This window comes from Saccopteryx leptura, chromosome 3 (assembly GCF_036850995.1).
Source record: "Saccopteryx leptura isolate mSacLep1 chromosome 3, mSacLep1_pri_phased_curated, whole genome shotgun sequence".
In the NCBI taxonomy this organism is placed as follows: domain Eukaryota; kingdom Metazoa; phylum Chordata; class Mammalia; order Chiroptera; family Emballonuridae; genus Saccopteryx; species Saccopteryx leptura.
Genome location: NC_089505.1, coordinates 43,875,668 through 43,895,527, shown reverse-complemented (window position 1 = coordinate 43,895,527; position 19,860 = coordinate 43,875,668).

Sequence of the window (19,860 nt, the reverse complement as noted above, 5' to 3'; positions counted from 1 at the left end):
TGACAGGACTAGGCGTATTGGTTTATGAAAAAGACAGAGATCTCCCCTACTGATGCTAGAAATGTCATTCTGTGATTTATCTCTTTCAACGTCCAAATACTCAAGGTGACACAACAGGACACAATTGGACACAGCTTCACCTTTGTATTGTTATCTGGAAAAACAGAGACACGGTACGGGGCCAACTATTTCACAGGGCCATTGTTGGGAATTGTATTTTCATGTACTAATTAATGCTAAGTTTCCCATCAACCAAGATTTTTGTCTGCTAACCACAGATGTCATACAAGAAAACAACAGTGAAATAAGGAAACAGTGAAGTAAGGAATCAGGAACAAGGAACTCACACACGATAGCAGAAAGTCAATCTAAGTTAGGAAAAACATGTTCAGATGTTTGGGGTGGGGTGGCTACGTAGCTTCTGTAATTAAGCTCTGAATATGACTCAGATTCACGACAGCTTAGTGGTTAAGGGTCAGTTACATAGTTTGCATGATCAGAGAGAAGAATAAGGCGCCTAAGAGAGCCCAGGGGGAACTTGAATGTCTCCCTGTGTCCTCACGTGGTGGGAGGAACAAGGGGGTCTCCTTTATTAGCGCACTAATCCCATTCACAAAGGCTCTACCCTCATGAGCTAAGTACCCCCCAAAGGCCTCACCTCCTAAAATCATCACCCAGGACTTCAACACATGATTGAGGGAGGACGGCACAGACATTCAGTTTGTGGCGTTGGGAGAGTCCTCTGCTTAGCAGGAGGGTGGTTATGGTCATGGAACATTCACGTCTTCTTTTTTTTTTCTTTTTTCAATTAAAAATGAAAATGTTTTTAATGCTATTTTGAACACAGTTAAACCCCCTGAGTAGGAGGGATAAGGAAATGTTTAGCAAGCTAATAATAGAAGCCACAAGAAAGAAACTGTGAGCAGTTTACCTGTGTTTGGACTGAGGCCTGGGCCCCTGACCCACATCCAGTTTATGCTCCCTTCCCTCCTTTCCTGGCCGGTTTCCTTAGCCCAGCCCGTGTGCCCTGACACGCCAGCCTGTCTCTCTGTCTGAATTCTGGAGTTGCTTGAGGGAGAGTTTCTTTTTGTCTTTTATTTCAGGATCACCAATTCCTCTCAGCAGATTCTTAGCTCCAAGGGGCAGAGAATCCATTCTGTTATTTTCAGTACCTCCTACTCAGTCTCTAGTAAATATTTGTTGCACAAATAAATAAATAAATTACCCAGGAAATTGTAGGTACTTAATCAGTATTTTTTCTTTTTTCTTTTTTTCTCTTGTATTTTTCTGAAGCTGGAAACGGGGAGGCAGTCAGACAGACTCCCGCATGCGCCCGACCGGGATCCACCTGGCACGCCCACCAGGGGGTGATGCTCTGCCCCTCCGGGGCGTCGCTCTGTCGTGACCAGAGCCATTCTAGCGCCTGGGGCAGAGGCCAAGGAGCCATCTCCAGCGCCCGGGCCATCCCTTGCTCCAATGGAGCCTCGGCTGCGGGAGGGGAAGAGAGAGACAGAGAGGAAGGAGAGGGGGAGGAGTGGAGAAGCAGATGGGCGCTTCTCCTGTGTGCCCTGGCCGGGAATCGAACCCGGGACTTCTGCACGCCAGGCCGATGCTCTACCACTGAGCCAACCGGCCAGGGCCTAAGTATTTTTTCAATTAAGGAATTTGTGCTTAAAATTAAATCATATTTTATGCAGCTGGGGAGTTAAGTAGTTTGAGAATCATTTAACATATCCTATATAAAGTGACTAGCTTAGCTACTTAAAATCTTCTAGTTCTCTCTTTAGGTTTTCTGATTGTACAAATAATACACAGTTCTCAAAGAAAATCAGGAAAACACAGAAGAAAATGAAAACGATACAGAATTCTCTCCTAAATTAAGAACTGTTAATACGTGACACACACTACTTTATCCTGATTTTTCCTTAATTGTGACTGTTTTCCTATATTGTTAAATCTTTGTGGTTAACACCCTTTTCAGGGGCTGTGCAATATTCTGACTTATTGATGTGCCTTCATTTTACCTAGCTATTTCTATTATCAGTTCTAATGTAGGTTGGTTTTGACTTTTCACTATTGTTAATAATATTGGAGTGAAAACTTTGAATCTAAATTTCTGTCTGTATTTTTGATTGTGTGCTTAGAATAGATTCCTAAAAATCTTCTTCTCCCAAACTGTTCAGGGCAATATACTCAAGAAAATATTGCTACTTTCTGTCTTTCAATAGTGACTCCAAGAGGAGATAAACACAGTTTACAGCTATTAGTTTGTTAATTGTCCTTATGTTAAACTAGTGATCCAATTATTTCTACTACTCTAGCCCTGTGACCACCTCCAAAATTGCATTGTTTTCTTGGCCAGGTTTATCGTGGGTCCCTTCCCTCCGGGGAAATCTGGGTACTCTGAACATTTTTGTGATATCCAAAGAAAGGTTGTGAAAAAGCTGAGATTGTTGGAGTCCATTCAGGAGTGTGCTCTTTAGGTGGAAAGGATAAAAGGTAAGTGTATTTTTATGATAGCTTTCAGTCATCTTGAACACCTCTTGACCTAATAAACCCCTTTGTTTATGCTCCTCGTAACCCTTTGAAGAGCACTTTGGATGAGACAAACTCAAGGGCATGTTGATTCTCTAAATCTAGGCTGCAGCAGTCAGTCATCTTTTCTTCTTTCTGCCTGAAACACCTCATTAGAAGAGGAGCTAAGTATCCTTTAGCCCAGTGGTAGTCAACCTGGTCCCTACCGCCCACTAGTGGACATTCCAGCTTTCATGGTGGGTGGTAACAGAGCAACCACAGTATAAATAAAAAGATAGATTTAACTATAGTAAGTTGTTTTATAATGATTTATTCTGCCAAACTTAGTGAAAATCCGACATGAAGTATTTGGTAAGTAATTATTATATGCTTTAACTTGCTGTAACTCTGCTTTATAAATTTTATAAAGTAAAGTTACTTCCCTACTTTATAAATCATCATTACTGTGGAACTGGTGGGTGGTTACTACTAACAGAGATACAAAAGTGGGCGGTAGGTACAAAATGGTTGACTACCCCTGCTGCAGCCCAACACGTTACAGCTGCAAGGTGGCCCCCACTGCAGGAGGGACATCTTACCTTGACAGTCCAGAGGTAGTCCTTTCCCGGCTTAGTGCCTGCAGGTCTTAAACAGGGCTGCAAAGCAATTGCCAGAAGGCTAAAGACGTGGAACTGGTCCTGGTCCTCAGCTCTGCACGCACCAAGGACGCTGCCGTGCAGCCCCCCGTGGCTGCTGCCCTGGGGCCTCCTGCTGTGCCTGGGAGGAGGCTGAGTGGCCTGCGTAAGGAGGCCCAGCTGAGGGGACCAGATGGTGCTCAAGCTTGTCCTGTCTCCCAGAAGAAGCTCAGGATGCCACAGGGCCTACTTTGGTTTTTAGGATATTTATGGGTTATAGTTCCCCGAGAGAAGAAAGGAAATCCTCGAAAATTGGAGGAATTGCAGTTGTATGTTGGAGAGCAGCGTATGTCAGGTAAGAGCTAAGCACAGGGCCAGGGAGCGGGTGAGAGGAGTGGTGGAGGGAGGGTGCAGGTAACTGTTAGCACGCCCAGTCATAGTCACCTCGTCCATTCTGCCACTCTGACAGTTCTTTGTTTCTTTTAGAACAAAAGAAACGTTTGGTTCAGAAATAGATGACAGGCAGAATTAAAGCAGACATTTATTAATTAATAGCATAAACTTTAAATAAGTGATACACACACTTAACTGTAGCCCAAACACTGTGGTTTAAAAAGTATTACACAGCCAACAACTGTTGCCAATATATTTTTACAAGGCTGTTAAGTACTGCCAACACTCTCTGATGTTGAGCCAAATTACTCTGGAATATCGTGGTACAGAGCACAGCACCGTGTTTTTGTGAAAGACTCAACGTACGAGGGGCACAGTCCATGCAGCTCAGCAGCATGTCAGGGGGGCCAGAACGTCCCGCTGGGGCCAGCCCTCAGGATGCAGGTCTCACCGCCGTACCTTTGGTGGCATGTAGCCAGAGAATTAGACGGAGTGGGACATCTTAGAAGGAGTAAGAGAAGCCAAGTCCTGGGGTTTGTCTTCTAAAACCCCGAGACTACATCTCAGAACTAGAGTTGGGAATTTCTCCTGGCTTTACCTTCGCTTTAGTGTGTGATGCCCTGTAAAACGCCAACGATCCTTTCCAAGATCGGATCAGGAGCAGGTCTTTTTTGAGATCATCACAGTCAGAGAGGCCCAGCATTAATCAGATGCTCGCGGCATCTGTGGCCGGGCCAGGCCTGCCGCCTGCCCTGGTGGATGCCCTCCTGGCCAGGGCGGCTTCCTCCACTCCCAGGGAGACTTCCTTTCTGCTTTGCTGACATTTCTCTTAATTTCCTGACAGTTTAGCCAAATGGCATGATTAGTAAGCTATGGTTCAGCGTGTGCTTCAGTATCAGTGGAAGCAGAGGCCTGGTGTTTGGCTAAGATTTAATGGGTAACTAATCCAGAGTGGAGCTGAAACCTGCTGGAGGGGCAGACAGGTTCCTGACATCTGGCTTTTCCCAGAGGTTCTCCGCAGATTGGCCCTGGCCGTGCTGTGTGTGGCGCAAGGCCCGCAGTGCTGGGGCAGGTGGGCAGATGCATGCTGGGTGAAGGCACTGGGCTGCTGGCGCACAGCAGCCACACGGACCAGCAACAGAGGCATCGAACCCTGGCCATGGGGCGTGGACTAAGTGTGCCATAACTCTTTTTTTCTTTTTCTTTTTAACGAGAGAGACAGAGAGAGGGACAGACAGAAAGGGAGATGAGAAACATCAATTCTTTGTTGCAGCACTTCAGTTGTCCATTGATTGCTTTCTCATATGTGCACTGACTGGGGGACTCCAGTTGAGCCTGTGACCCCTTGCTCAAGCCCGCGACCCTTGGGCTCAAGCCAGTGACCTTGGAGTCATGTTTATGATCCCACGCTCAAGCCAGTGACCCTGCACTCAAGCTGGTCAGCCTGCGCTCTGGGGGCTTTGTGGCTTTGAACCTGAGTCTTCAGCATCCCAGGCCGATGCTTTATCCACTGCGCCACCCCCTGGTCAGGCCCATAACTCTTTACTAAAGGAAGAAGTCAGTGATTTCATCCACCAATAACACTGTGAGAGAGGGAAAGAGGAAATCTTTTCTATACTAAGAAGTGTAGGTAACTAGTTCTTTTCCTGGCAGCAACCACCCTTCTGGCCCCAGCCTCTGCCCGGTGATGGAAGGACGGTGTGGAGTGTGTAATGGGCACAGATTTGTCTTTTTGTTTCCTCCCTGGCAGGTTTATGCATCAAAACTAAGCCATGATGAGGAGGAAAGAAGGAAAGCCCTTGCCAGTTGGAAAAAAGAGAGGAGAATGTTCTTTTTTTGTGGGTAGATATAAAAATGAGAGGAGAGGGGATGGAAGTGGAGGACAAGGGGTCAGCTGTGAGTGTCTTGGTGACCACGTGTTTTGGTTCGGTGAGGCGAGGCCACAGCTCGAGGGGCAGATTCTGTCAAGGACTGATGGGGCCTGGGACCCTCCTCCCTGTCCCTCTCCCCTCTCCCAACTCAGCTTTCTGTGGAGACCTGTTTCCTGGGTCACCGTGGTGGGAACCTGAAAATGCAAAATAAAATAAAACCAATGGGTGGCGCCAAAATGGGGCGGTGTGAGCCTGCCATCTGTGAGCTTTCGGACTGATTTTGCTTCCAGCCACCCCGCCAGGGACAGCCCGCATTATTTTCACTAGCAGAGCTTCCCCTCTCCTGGCAGCCCTCTTGGTCTGCCAGAAATAGAGTACCAGGTCTGAACGCTGCCCCAGGGATCTGACCTACTCACGGAGGACATCCTCTGTGGCTGCCCACTCGCTGGGCCCCGGGGTGGGGGAGGGGAGGGGTGCGTGGGCTCCTGGTGAGGCCTGAGCATGTGACTTGCTGTCCGGAGGAGGCCTCGTGGGCTGTGCAGCAGCATCTGCGTCAACAACAGCAGCCCCACGCACGAAACCTTCGATGACCCGTGTTTCCTAATGGATCATTTCGTAATGGGGAATGCTAAGCTTTTCTTCCTTGCTTTCAACACCCTCCTTCCTCTGACCCCACCCTGCTTGAGCAACTTGTTTTGGACTCATCCTCAACATCTCATCCGCAGTCTGGCTGCCCTGTTGGCTTTATCTGTAAATTCCTCATCTTTCCTAGACCCTTCCAGGCCTCCGGGCTCTCTTCTTTCCCCATCGCTGGCGGCGCTTGTCACACAGGAATTACGTGCTCTCTCCCGAAGCTCACTCCTGTCTCTCTTCTGTCAGTTCTGGTTCCCCAACTTATTTAAAAATGCTTAAAGGTCAGAGCCATTGCCTAATTCTTCCCCTTGGTAAAGAATTCTTCCCCTATAGGTAAAAAGACTCAAGGGCAGAGCTTTCCTTGGCATTCAGGTCTTGGGTTTGTCCCTGGGCCCAAGCACTCTGAGCTGCGACCTGCTCTGGAATGGGGACAGACAGCTAGCTCTTGGAAGGGGAAGAGAAATGGGGCAGCTGCTGGCTGACAACTAGGATGAAGACTTCCTGGAAGTCCAACATGGACAAGTGGGACAGGTTCTGGATGACTACGAGGGCTCCCTTCCCCCTCCTCCCTCCCCTCTCTTTCTTCCCTTCTCTTTTCCCTCCAGACTAGCTGTATGGGTGGGGCTGAAAAAGAAACCACAGCCTGTGGGCCTGCTGGGAAGGAGTCTACCCCACCCCACCCCACCCCACCGTGTGGGGCTTCTCCCTGAGTGGGGAGGCTCAGTGTGAAGAGAGAGAGATTTGCCGCAAGTAATTGTGCTTTTGGAAGTCTGGCTGCAGTTGGCACCCGTCTAAGCACCTGCACCTCTGAGGTAGGAAGGGAAATCTTTTCTCTTCCTGTCAGCATTTCACCTCCTCTCATTGGCCAGGAGAGAAGCGGGGGAAGCCCCAGCCCGAGCAGTTGCAACCAGCTTCTCTTACCACCAAGGCATGCGGAGGGGAACAGTCCTTTAGATTCCCTGGCGCTGAGCATTTCTTCCCTGGGAAAGCCCCCACCTGCTGGCTTTTCTTTTCTAATGTGCCCTCCTCCTTCCCAAAACCTGCTGGTTCACATCCACCTCATTCCTTAAAGGTGCAAGTATGGAACTCTTTAATTTTTTTTCTTTTTTCTTTTCTTTTTTTTTTTGTATTTTTCTGAAGCTGGAAAAGGGGAGAGACAGTCAGACAGACTCCCGCATGAGCTCGATCGGGATCCACCCGGCACGCCCACCAGGGGGCAACGCTCTGCCCACCAGGGGGCGATGCTCTGCCCACCAGGGGGTGACGCTCTGCCCACCAGGGGGCGAGGCTCTGCCCCTCCGGGGCGTCGCTCTGCCACGACCAGAGCCACTCTAGCGCCTGGGGCAGAGGCCAAGGAGCCATCCCCAGCGCCCGGGCCATCCTTGCTCCAATGGAGCCTTGGCTGCGAGAGGGGAAGAGAGAGACAGAGAGGAAGGAGGGGGGGTAGAGAAGCAAATGGGTGCTTCTCCTATGTGCCCTGGCCGGGAATCGAACCTGGGTCCCCCGCACGCCAGGCTGATGCTCTACCGCTGAGCCAACTGGCCAGGGCCAAGTATGGAACTCTTAATTGTGCCTGGTGGCACACCACCGGGGCCCACCTGACACTGCAGCAGGATAAGACCCCTCCACTCTGTTGAGGGCCTGGTCAGCCCTGGGGGGTAGGACAGGGATGGGGGACAAGGGAGGGAAAGGAAACCCCTTTGAGAACCCAAGCTCCTCTATTTCAGACTCTTTCCCTTGACCTTGGGTCTCTAGGTTGTACAGTCTCCACCTGTAACCAGGGACTGTGGTGACCATGAGCTTGGACCGCTGGCTGCAGGGGATGGAGGGAGTAGGGATTGAGGGAGTTAGAAAGATTCAAATTTGTTGGAAAAAAATACCTTATTTTAAAATCTGTGCCCTCTGCTACTCTGTTGTAGGGCACAGCTCCGGTTTCCCAGCCCTAAATTCGGGCTCATTTGCACTAGTTGTGCCATTGGGGGTGAATGAGGGGGAAGCAGGTCCTCTGAGCCTTCTGGAGGCTCTGCCTCCTGCTGTGCCGGGCCCTTCACAGCTGCTCCCACGTCCTCACGGGCTCTTGCAGAGGCACTTTTGTATGTATCACACCCATGAAAAATGAGGGCCGGGAGAAGGGCCCTTGCTCCTGACAGTGTTCTCCACGCCGCCCCACTCACTCCGTTCCTGTCCCCTCATGTTCCTTAACCTTTCCTACCCTGTCCCCATGCCCCATAATCTCATAAGTCCTTTGCTCCAGCCAGTCCCTCTGCCTGGATAACCCATGTAATTCCTTGGCTAATTCTTCACATCCTCTGTGCCCTTGCTTCCAATCTGTTCTCAACGAGGTCCACCCTGACCACCCGATCTTCATACTACAACATGTACAGTATGTGCCGTCCCCAAAACAGGACTCCTGACTGTCTTATCCTGTTTCACAGTTTAATTTTCCTGTAGTTTTCACCTTCTAACATGTATGTAATTTTCTTATTTATAAAGTTTTTTTGTTGTTGTTGTCTTCTGCTAGGATGTAAGCTGCCCGGGAAAAGGGAGCTTGCTCTGCCTGTCCACCGCTGTCTCCAAAGCCCTTAGAATAGTGACAGACACGTGCTAGTCCATCAATAGCTAAGAAATCAATTTAATGAAAGGTGACCTTAGCGTCAACCTAGCAAGAGGCAGAACTGGAGTTGAGCTCCAAAGCTGGTCATCCTGCTTTCCCGTCTCAGAACTCGTGGCCTATCCTCATTGGCTATTCAAGACATGCCTGTCAATTAGATTTTCCTCACTGGACAGCTTCCTCATAGCAGAGATACTAAAGTTATGTGTGTGAACCCAGGGACCTGCCTTGTTTTTCCTGGCTGACAGGTTTGCTGGCATCCTGCTTGTCCTGATGAGGTGGCGCATTCCTGGTCACAGGTACTCAGCTCTGTGGTCTTTGAGAATGTCCTGAATGAATCCTCTTTGAAAACAACACAAGCTGTTGGGCCCATGCTGAGTGGTCAAGACATATGCCTGTGATCTGTCCAAGTCAGACACCTGTCAAATCTGGAATTGGCTCCCGGCCTTGCTCGAAGGATTCACCCTCTAGGAAAGGATGGAGGAAAACAGCTGGGACTTGGAAGGCATGCAGGAGAGAGAGCGCTTGAGAGGGTGTGAGGAGAGGCCTGTGGAGCAGGGACACTAAGCATACCTGGGTGGCTGCTTTCTGGGCAGAAATACATACAGCTGAGCCCCTGAGGGCTGGGTTGCTGCAGTGGCTTTGTTGTTTTTGTTTTCAATTAGGGTCTAGATATGAACCCTAATTACTATGAAGTAACTCTCTAATGTGAGGGCAGAACTGGGCCGACGGGGCCTCTGGCTTGAAGGATGCACGCCCTCCCTGCTGAGATCCCTCAGAACAGATCCTCTCCTGAACTCTCATTCACCCGACCCTTTTCCTCATTATGCTGCGGTTCTGGTTTCTGTTTTGTTTTCTTGCTTTTGTCCCTGTTATTAGCTGACCTTGTTTATGTTGGCATTAAGGACAATTTTCACCCTAATATCAATAGCTTGGTCATAGAAAGTTGCACATTATGTGGATTCCGGGTGAAAGGAGACAGTCATATTTATTCTCATACTGGCTCACTGTTTGTATTTCTAGGATAGCCCTGGAATTAATGTTTTAATGAACACCCTAACTGCTTGGGAATAGCATTCTGGAACATATTAACCCAGTCAGAGAGCAGCCAGTTAGGCTGGTATTTGGTCAACAGCAAGCATTTCTTCCCTACAAAAGAGAATAATGGGATTAATTTAGCATTTCTTAGCTTGTGGCATCTATTTTGACATAAATCTCTATATAGAGATCGATTGTACACATAAGTATAAAACAGTATTTGGGGAAATATTATGATGAGGAAAATCAGAACACAAGCACAAATCAGGACTTGTCTGATGACATAGAGGGGAGCCAGTGCAGGTTCCCAGAACAGCACTGCAAGGGGGCTTGCGGGCTGGGTGAGAGAGGTGAAGGAGTTAAGCAAAAACAAAACAAAGCTAAAACCCCCACAAACCAAACGCATAGACACAGACAGACAACAGTATGGTGATTACCAGAGGGATGGAGGCAGTGGGGGACTTTAAAGAGGGCGATGAGCCCTGGCCGGTTGGCTCAGTGGTAAGCGTCGGCCTGGCGTGCAGAAGTCCCGGGTTCGATTCCCGGCCAGGGCACACAGGAGAAGCGCCCATCTGTTCCTCCACCCCTCCCCCTCTCCTTCCTCTCTGTCTCTCTCTTCCCCTCCCGCAGCCGAGGCTCCATTGGAGCAAAGATGGCCCGGGCGCTGGGGATGGCTCCTTGGCCTCTGCCCCAGGCGCTAGAGTGGCTCTGGTCGCGGCAGAGCGACGCCCCGGAGGGGCAGAGCATCGCCCCCTGGTGGGCATGCCGGGTGGATCCCGGTCAGGCGCATGCGGGAGTCTGTCTGACTGTCTCTCCCCGTTTCCAGCTTCAGAAAAATAATAAAAAAATAAAAAATAAAAAAAAAGAGGGCGATGAAAGGAGACTTGACCTGGGGTGGTGAACACACAATAGAGTAAACAGATGATGTATTATACAATTACACACCTGAAACCTCTATCATTTTACTAACCAATGTCACCCCAATAGATGCAATAAAACTTAGAAACAGAATGAGCCTAGTAAAAATAAACCACCTCTGTATGACTTCCCATTGCAAGAAACTAGTCTCCGCAGAAAATCCCGGTACTTGGAACGACCGTGGCATTGTTTTAGTTGATCCTGGGAGATTTAGTTTTGCTCCCAATGGATATACATGCTGCTTTGTAACACAAGATCTCAAAGGATGTTGTAGGATTCAGATTGCACTTTTTGATGACCTAAAAAGTAAATGCAACAAATCTTTTAATTAGCACCCTGGTGACTTGAGAGAGTATACATAGCTTCCCAACGTGTAGAACTGACCAAGATACAGTTTGCCCCTGGCCCCAGATTGCCTGGTCTAGAAGAAAATACACCAGGTGTCACACATAGCAACTTCTCTTTACACATGCGCATCTCTCCCTTGGTATTCTAGGAAAAGCTACCAATGGAATAAAAAGCAGGCTCACTTCTTCACCTTACATTAACTAGGATCACAGAGGAAAATTGAGAATTCTAGTAGGATTCTTCCTATCCAAATAGTGCAACAGACTTATATTTGGAGAGCTTTGAGGTCAACAGAACCTTGTTAACTATAGCATTTATCTAAAACAGCAGTTTCCAATCTTCTTTTGGGTCAGGTACTTTCCTCCTCTTCCTTTGAGAATCTAACTAAATTTTAGATCATCATCCCTGAGAAATGCACATACACTCACAGACCCCATGCATGGACCCCTTGGTCAACAATTTGCTTATTTGACACCATGCCAGGATTTTCTTGTGTTTATGATCTTTGTGATGCACTCTGGAAATGTGTCAAAATTTGCTGCTTACATTGAAGCATGTGCACATAATAAATACACATATGAATGACATTTTCACCATTAGAATGATTAAATGAAATAATTTATGTGAGGCTATGTCACCAAAAGCCAATGTAAGTGCATTGATGTTATTATTAATTATTATTATTATTTGCATTGACCATTTAAAAATTCAGCACTAAAGCTGTTGATTGATGTTGGAGCAAATGCTTTGTATTATAGAAACTGCTCTAAAACACGATCTTTTCATTCTCACAATCCAAAATACTTCTTTATTCTTTTGTCAGGTTAATGATTCATTTTAAAAAATTACCACATGGATAAAGACTTGTCATGGTAGGGGTGGTGAGAGGGAGCAAATACCCAATACAGTGTACAGAGATGTGCTGTAGAATCGGGCACCTGAAACCTGTATAATTATGTTAACTAGTATCACCCTAAAAAGTTCAATTAAAAAGATTGCTATATGCCTACACTCCAATTTTATAGGACAGGTAACTTTCGGGTGCATACTATATGTGAAGCCCTTTGCATTCTGTAAAACACACACACACATACACACCAACAACAAAACACTTTTCTGTAGTATTCTCTGATGGGCTTGCACCATGCTATGATTCCAACAAAGGTCTTGCCAAAAGTAACTCAATTCTGACCTGAATTAATCATTTTATTAATTACATTTTAAGCAAGCCAATTACTTGTTTGTTTGACTGATTTCTTGTTATAATCTGATTATAAACCATTAATGTGCATTCATATATTGAATTAGATCTCATAGTTCCTGTACCATATACTGGAAATAACACCAATAAACACTTTGCCAGATTAAGGATGCCTGCTGCACTCACACTCTCCTGTATGATGTTGGAAGTAGATAACCACTCAAGAATAACATATGAGCTTGATAATTCTTTTCCTCCTTGTGCCTTAAGTGACAACATACAATTCTGATATAGAGAACCCTTAGGACTGTTGTCTAAATGAATTCTTAGAGTTGGGCAGAAAATTACTTATGAAGGGGATAACTTTGTCCTGGCATATGGTTTATAGATAGAGTTTTTCTTAACATTTGGGGAGGAGGACTAGGGAATGGGGAGAACTGGGAACTGGAGAAGCAGACTTCTGTCTGAGAGATGAGTAGGGAGAGAAACAACATTTAGTTCCCAGTTAGAAAAATAACATCTTAGCTCAGTAAAATCAAATTTGAACCAGAGCATTCAGGCTAAATCTTCAGTAAAGAAATATACACATATTTGTTCAATGCCTGAGAGAGGGCCAGCCATCTTTTGAGATGGAGTGAACGTAGAAGGAGGAAGAAAAAATTATAGTCATACTGTGGTACTCCACCGAGGCTGCTGTAACAGAATAGCATAGACTTATGAACAACAGAAATTTACTTCTCGTAGTTCTGGAGCTTGGGAAGTTTAAGATCAAGGTGTGGGCAGATTCCGTTTTTTTGTGAGGGCCCGATTCCTGGTTTATAGTCTTTTTGCTTTGTCTTCACATGGTGAAAAGGATGAAGAAGATTTTTGAGGACTCTTTTATGAAGGCACTAACCCCATTCATGAGGGCTCCACCCTCATAACCTAAACACGTCCCCAAATCCCCACCTCCAAATACCATCACATTGTAAATTAGGTTTCAACATTGGAATTTGGAGGGTGGGAGGAATCACAAACATTTCATCTAGAGTACCTACTCATTTATTAAATGCTTATTTTATACCATTAGCCTAGAGTCAAGTACTAACAGGTATCATTATAATACTTTTCTATAAAAAGAAAAATATAATTTATGTATTACTTTCCAGCCAATCAATTTTGGATGTTAAGGTTGTTCCTGTTTGCCCTTATACTGAAAATTGTCACAATCAATCTCTTAAATCAGATATTATGATTGTTTCAACTTTTACAAAAAATGCAGAGTAGCAAAAACTAGCTGAAAATTAATTAGCAAAAATGAGAGAAGGTCCATTCTCTTTTCTGTAAAAATGTCAAAAAAGCTTAAATTCTGGACCCACAAGATATTGCAAAACAACCTCACTCCACAACAAAATGATCAAATTTGGCAACAGTGACTAAGGATATTAATTTCTGACCAAATTATAATGTGGACCGACTTATATTTGTCCAATCTGTAAAGTTAAATTGCTTTCAACAGGTTGTCTTGGTCTAAATCTTTAGTAGAGATATATGGGCAACAGATAATTGCAACATAGTATAATAAGCACACCTGTGCAAGCTTATCCAAGCTGCTACCAGTGAAAAGGAGGCAGACGAGGAAAGGTTCAGATGTGACATTTGAACTGGGCATAGAAGAGTAGGCTTTGCTATCTAAACCCAGTGAGGCATGTAAAACAAAATGATCAAAAATGTCTCTTAATTTTTTTTTTCAAACCACAGGGTTTTGTGCTGGAACGTAGTGCTATTAAACAGAGTCAGAATCTTAAGAAAAAAAAATCTGAGTTGTCTCCCTTGCATGATCATTTAGCTTTCATCATTTTATGCTTCACTAAGTAGGATATAAAACTAGACTGACGTATTTGGGTCGGCAGATAAAGGCTTTGAAAGTGCTACTATCAGTCATGTGAAAATTTGGAGTTAAAATCAATTGTGATCCCAAGCAGTTTGGCCACAGTTTAATCACCAACATCTAAAGAGGATCGTTTGGAGGGCCATGGCTTCTGCAGGCTTTCCTGTAGGCCTGCCTGTCTTCCTAATTCTCTGACAGCAAGTGCTTCCTGCACTCACAGACTTCCTTCTCCCAAGCCTATTCTTTTACTGAACACACTTGTTAAACTTTTTTGAAGTGTCATGGGTGGGCAGATGTGGCTTTTCACTAACAAGTTCACTATTGAGATATGAAAGCTAAACAATATGTTGATTGCCATATTTCCCCATGTATAAGATGTACGATTTTTTAAAAAATTGGGGTCTAAAAACTGGGTGCATCTTATATAGTGGTTACAGATTTTTTTTTTTTACTTGCATTTTACGCTTTTTGAGTTGTATGAATTTTATGATGAATAAAACTTGAGTTCAATAACTTTATATAATACATTTTCTCCTCCAAAATTTGGGCCCCCAGATTAAATTGCGTCTTACACATGGGAGTGTCTTATCCATGGGGAAGTACAGTGATTTTGCTGCGTAAGTCAGGGAGTGTGCACAGACCACTGCAGCCCAGGCTCTCCATCAGCTCTAGTATCTGGTGATCTTCAGGATTGTTTTTTTCAATAAAGGCATCTCAGGCTAAACAGAGGTCCTAAATGGTGAGTCTAGATATTGTTACTTTTGCCTGTCATTTACCTGGGTTTTTTTTTCATAAATATTTCCTAAATTCCTCAGCATGGCTCTGCATCTCAAGGAACTACATTTCCCAGACTCCCTTGCCTTGCTTTCTGGTAGTCTTGACCAAAGGAAGGCACTTAAACAAGATTAGAAAGTAGGAGACAGAGAGTTCAGGGTATTTCTCCCATTGATTGTGCTTCTAGTGAGGTCTCAAGCAGTAGCTTCATCACCTTCATGATTCTTGCTCCTGTTGGACTAGTTCCTGTTGTAAAGTCCTCCCTTGCAGATCTAGTTCATGCTCTGGACATTTCTGTTCTCTGGTAACATTACATCTACCTTGTGTCCTTCAAGCTCATGTCCCAGATAGTGCATCCTGCTATTGCAAATTTCTAAATTTCCATGACAATTCACCATTCCTTTTGGCTTCTCAGCTCTCCTCTCTCTCAGTGCTCAAGTCCCTCTGTTAAATTTCTTCTAGTTGAGACAAATGTTTTCTCTGTGTGTGTGTGTGTGTATGTGTGTTTGTGTATGGCTGATACACCACTTGTAATAATCACAAAAACATTCACCACAAAACAATACAAAAAGTTCTCATTTTAAAATAATTTTTTCACAATGTGATGCCTGCTTCTGAGGCTTTTATCTAGGAATGTTGGTGTCTTAACCATCAGAATCGCAGGTAAAGGAAGGTTTCCCTGATTTCCCTTTGTGATGTGGGGCATGTCTGTAGTGTCCCCAAAGGTCTCAGGGCAGTTCCTAATGTGTCCCGGAGAGCTCCATAGTGACCTGTGCTCAGTAGAGTAATAACTGGCACTTGGTCTTGGATTTCCATCTGAGGAGGAAAAATAAAAAAATCTTATTGCCAAATGGATTTTTCTTTTTTGCTTCTAGCTCTTAATAGAAATATCATGGGCAGAAAAGTAATGTGACATATTGGCAGGATGGGGGAGGGATGTGTATGTCTCAGTTCTCCCTCTGCACTCTTCATTCTAAAATAGAATAAAACATTTATTTTACAGAGTATTCATGAATCATTTTAAACAAAAATGCTTCCACAGTTAATCAATAGATAAAAACTCTTGAGAAGTCTTTGCTTCTGCCTGGACGTGCTGAAACTCCTGTTTAAAGAATGAGCTGTGTACAAGAGCCAAGAATGCTTTTTGGTTTGGCAGTCTCTATCTGATCTTAGCGAGAGGTTAAAAGCCCAGATATTCAATGTGGAAATTTTGAAATTTCTCCTTAATGTAATCATTGTTGTGTGAAGGGGACCAGAAAGAAGAAAACAATCTATCCAATACTTTTTTAAAGCTGTAAAATAAATCTAAGCTCTTGTCAGAATTCACTATATTTATTTACCTTTTAATCACGTTTTTGACATACTATATATAGTTATTATCAGCTGTTTAAAGAAATCCTGCAGACTGATTTATAATTGTGATAAATGTCACTTGCAGATTTTTCAGGGACTGATTCATCACTGTGAGATCCTTCGTTTTTCTATTTTTCTGGCGTGTGTTCATTTATATTAGCACCTCTCCCAGACATTAGAGATGAGAAGATAAGGTGGAGGAGGGTAAAAATTCTAATCAGTCATTTTTTGTCATATGTTAGACTGTTTGAAGAAAGGCAGTTTGAGAAATAAAAAGCTGAGATTATTAGAAAGAATATAAAAAGATAGTAATAAATTTGCTTTAGTCTTAGAATCCTTTGTCTTATTACTAGAGAGGATTACAAAACAGTTGCAGTCACCACAGAGGAGTTCTTGTCTTTGTTTACGTCACTGAAATTTCATGTCCCTTTAAGTGTTTCATTGACCAGAGAAAGCCAGCCCTGGATGTGTGGGCATGCCAGTTAGAGCCTTATTCTATGATGGCTGAGACAAACAAACAAGTAACCCCTCACCCCCCACAAACAAAATAAGCCAGACCCTGATGGCCTTGCGAGTATCTGATGTGTCTCTGTTGACCTTACCAACAGCTTGGAGTCCAGAAGAAATTAAAATGGAGGGACACAGCTTAGACTCCTGTATGTTTTCCCTGAGACAATTATTGTATTTTGAACATATTACAAGATGAGAAAAGTGTCTTATTTTTGGTGAGTTTGCTTTTGCAAGTGCAGTGAGGAATATTTTCTTTCTTTTTTTTTTTTCTTCATTTTTTCGAAGCTGGAAACGGGGAGGCAGTCAGACAGACTCCCACATGCGCCCGACCGGGATCCACCCGGCATGCCCACCAGGGGGCAATGTTCTGCCCCTCTGGGGCGTTGCTCTGTTGCATCCAGAGCCATTCTAGTGCCTGAGGCAGAGGCCACAGAGCCATCCCCAGCGCCCGGGCCATCTTTGCTCCAATGGAGCCTTGGCTGCGGAGGGGAAGAGAGAGACAGAGAGGAAGGATGGGGGGGTGGAGAAGCAGATGGGTGCTTCTCCTGTGTGCCCTGGCTGGGAATCGAACCTGGGACTCCTGCACGCCAGGCCAACACAGGAATATTTTCTGATGAGAGCTTATAATTAGGTTTCTCACAGTTAAGGTAAACACTAGAGTATCCCCTAAAAATAAAATCTGTATTCACATTTGCAAGTAGGTGTGCCACTCTTGAGTTAGTAATGTCTAGCAGGCAAGTGTCTAGTCCTCTTATAGAGAAACTTAAGACCAGAACTGGGTTTATATTTTCGAACAAAAGTTTGTGACTTTTTCTCCATTTCCTAATAATTGGTTAACTCTTTACCAAATGCTCTCTGGGTGCCTCTTATATACAGGATAAAAGGATGCAATCGGGTTGAGAACAAATATGTACATAATGCCGTATTAAGTCCTGTGTTTATATGAATGAACAAGCCATTTTGCCTTTCTTTTAAAATTTTATTTATTTTTTGGTGCATATTTGTTTTTTTGTTTTTGCCCCTAGTCTTTAGCTCTATAAAAATAAGAAGCAAGTCTAACTTGCTCCTTGCTGAATCCTTGGGTTCTAGGAAATGCCCGGAACATTCTTGGTGCTTAGTAAATATTTGTGAAATGAATGAATGGAAACAAACAGTGATACTATAGTGTGATGCTTGTGAATCAGTTTGCATAAAGTTCTCAGGAGTCCCGGAAGAAGCAAGAACAAGTTGAGGGACCCGAGAGGCAGGCAGGTAAATTGAGACTTAAAGGAGTAGGCGTTTCCCAAGAAGAGGAGGAAGAGACTGGGAGGGCCATTTCAGGCAGACGCAGAAGAGCCAAGGTCAGCGAGCCGGTGGCTGCTGCGAAGGAAAGGGGACCCTGAGTACTTAGTTAAAGGAATCTGGGGAAGAACTGCGAGCTTCTCGTCAGAAGCTGTCTTATATTCCTGTGGGAGGAGGACCAGAACAAAAGAGTTACTTGCACAGAATTTGTGTGCCCAGTGCTATACAAACTAAAGAAAGGTATTTGGGGGTGTGTGGGGTGCGTGGGAGGGGACAGGGTAGGTAGACTCTCAATCAAAATCTCTTTATGCCTTTTTCTTTGGATATGATTAGTTTTCCGTCACTGCAAGTGATTTTCAAATATATTAGCTAATTTTGGAAGCAGTTATTGGCTCTTCCAGAAATTATTTCTGCAGTCCTTCTCAGTTCATAAAATTGACTTTATTGGTTTTCAAAGCCACTCTGGGTTGAAAAACTAAAATTTAAAAGGAGTTCTTAACTTGCAGTCATTGCTTTATTTTCACTGATTATTTCAATAGATCAGCGCCACATTGATGATAGTGTTTTTACTGGCGCAGCAGTCATGCAGGTAGATCCTTATTTCTTCTACAGGTGCTGAAAGAAAACGTCTGCTCTTCAGAAAAATAAAAAATAAAAAAAAACCCAAAGTGATCAAGTCTTCAATTAGTGCACAATACAGGTTTGAAGAAAGAGCCTAATATTTCTATCTTCTCATGTCGGAAAATAAGTGCTAAGCTCTGACACTGGACGGTGAGCAATGGCATGCGTTTGAAGCAGTCTGATTGTAGGATGGCAGCCAGAAACCTGAGGGTAGTTGGACACAGCAGGCAAAATAATAGCAAATGTGTTGTTGTAGCAGAACAAGCTGGCAGCTTCCCAATGTGGAGGAGAGAGGATTCTTCCACGGGATAGAAGAGCTGGAAATAGGGCTGGGATGCAGGGGTTGAGCGCATGGTCCTGCCAAACAGAGCTAAGAAATTTCACATACATTAGCAGTTTTAATCCTCAGGAAGTAGGTATTGTTCATCCCACTCTACAGATGAGGAAATTGAAGTTCTGATGTTTTGTAATTTGGGTGTGGTGGTCTCTAGTCCACGGATAGGAAATTGCCGGTTTGTGTAGCAGCTCCCCCTGGACTAATTGCTTCTCTCATTTTACCGACGAGGAAACTGAGACGTGAAGATGTGATTGCTTGTCCCACATGACTCAGGAAGTTAATAACAGAACTAAGTTTAGAACTCAGTTGTCTCGATTCCAAGTGACATCTGCTTACTATTGGTCCTAATGCACCATGCGCTCTATCCCTTCTATCCTGGATCGGATAAAGAAGAGAGACTAGAGGGATTTAATGTATTATAATGGCGGCATTTAAAATGTATATAATTTTGCAGCTCCTGGCTAAGACTATGTAAATTACCAAGTTATCAGTTTAGCACTAGCAAACTAGGAGTGTGAATAGCAGTGAAGCCAGGTTAAAGTGCTGTGTTGCATGGCGGAGTGGTGATGACATTTTGCATACAGAAGGAAGAGATCTAGTTTGTTCTCCTTCTGTTATTTACTAAACAGAGGTCACAACAAGGCAAGTGATCACATCCACAAAATGGGCCAACAGCACTGTGCCTGCTTGGAGAAGTTGATAATGGTGATCTTCCATCTGGTTCTGGGAGATTATTCTAAGCTTTGTTTCCACTTTCCACAGAGAATGCCAATAAGGTTGGAAAGTCAAGAACAAAGTTGTTAAAGATTTTGTGAATTAGGGTCATTTACTTGTTTCCCCAGAGAAAATGAAAAACAAAACAAAATAAAACTAAAAACTCTTAGGTGCCAGTCATTTTGAAAAATACAATTTGTGGCCTGACCTGTGGTGGTGCAGTAGATAAAGTGTCAAC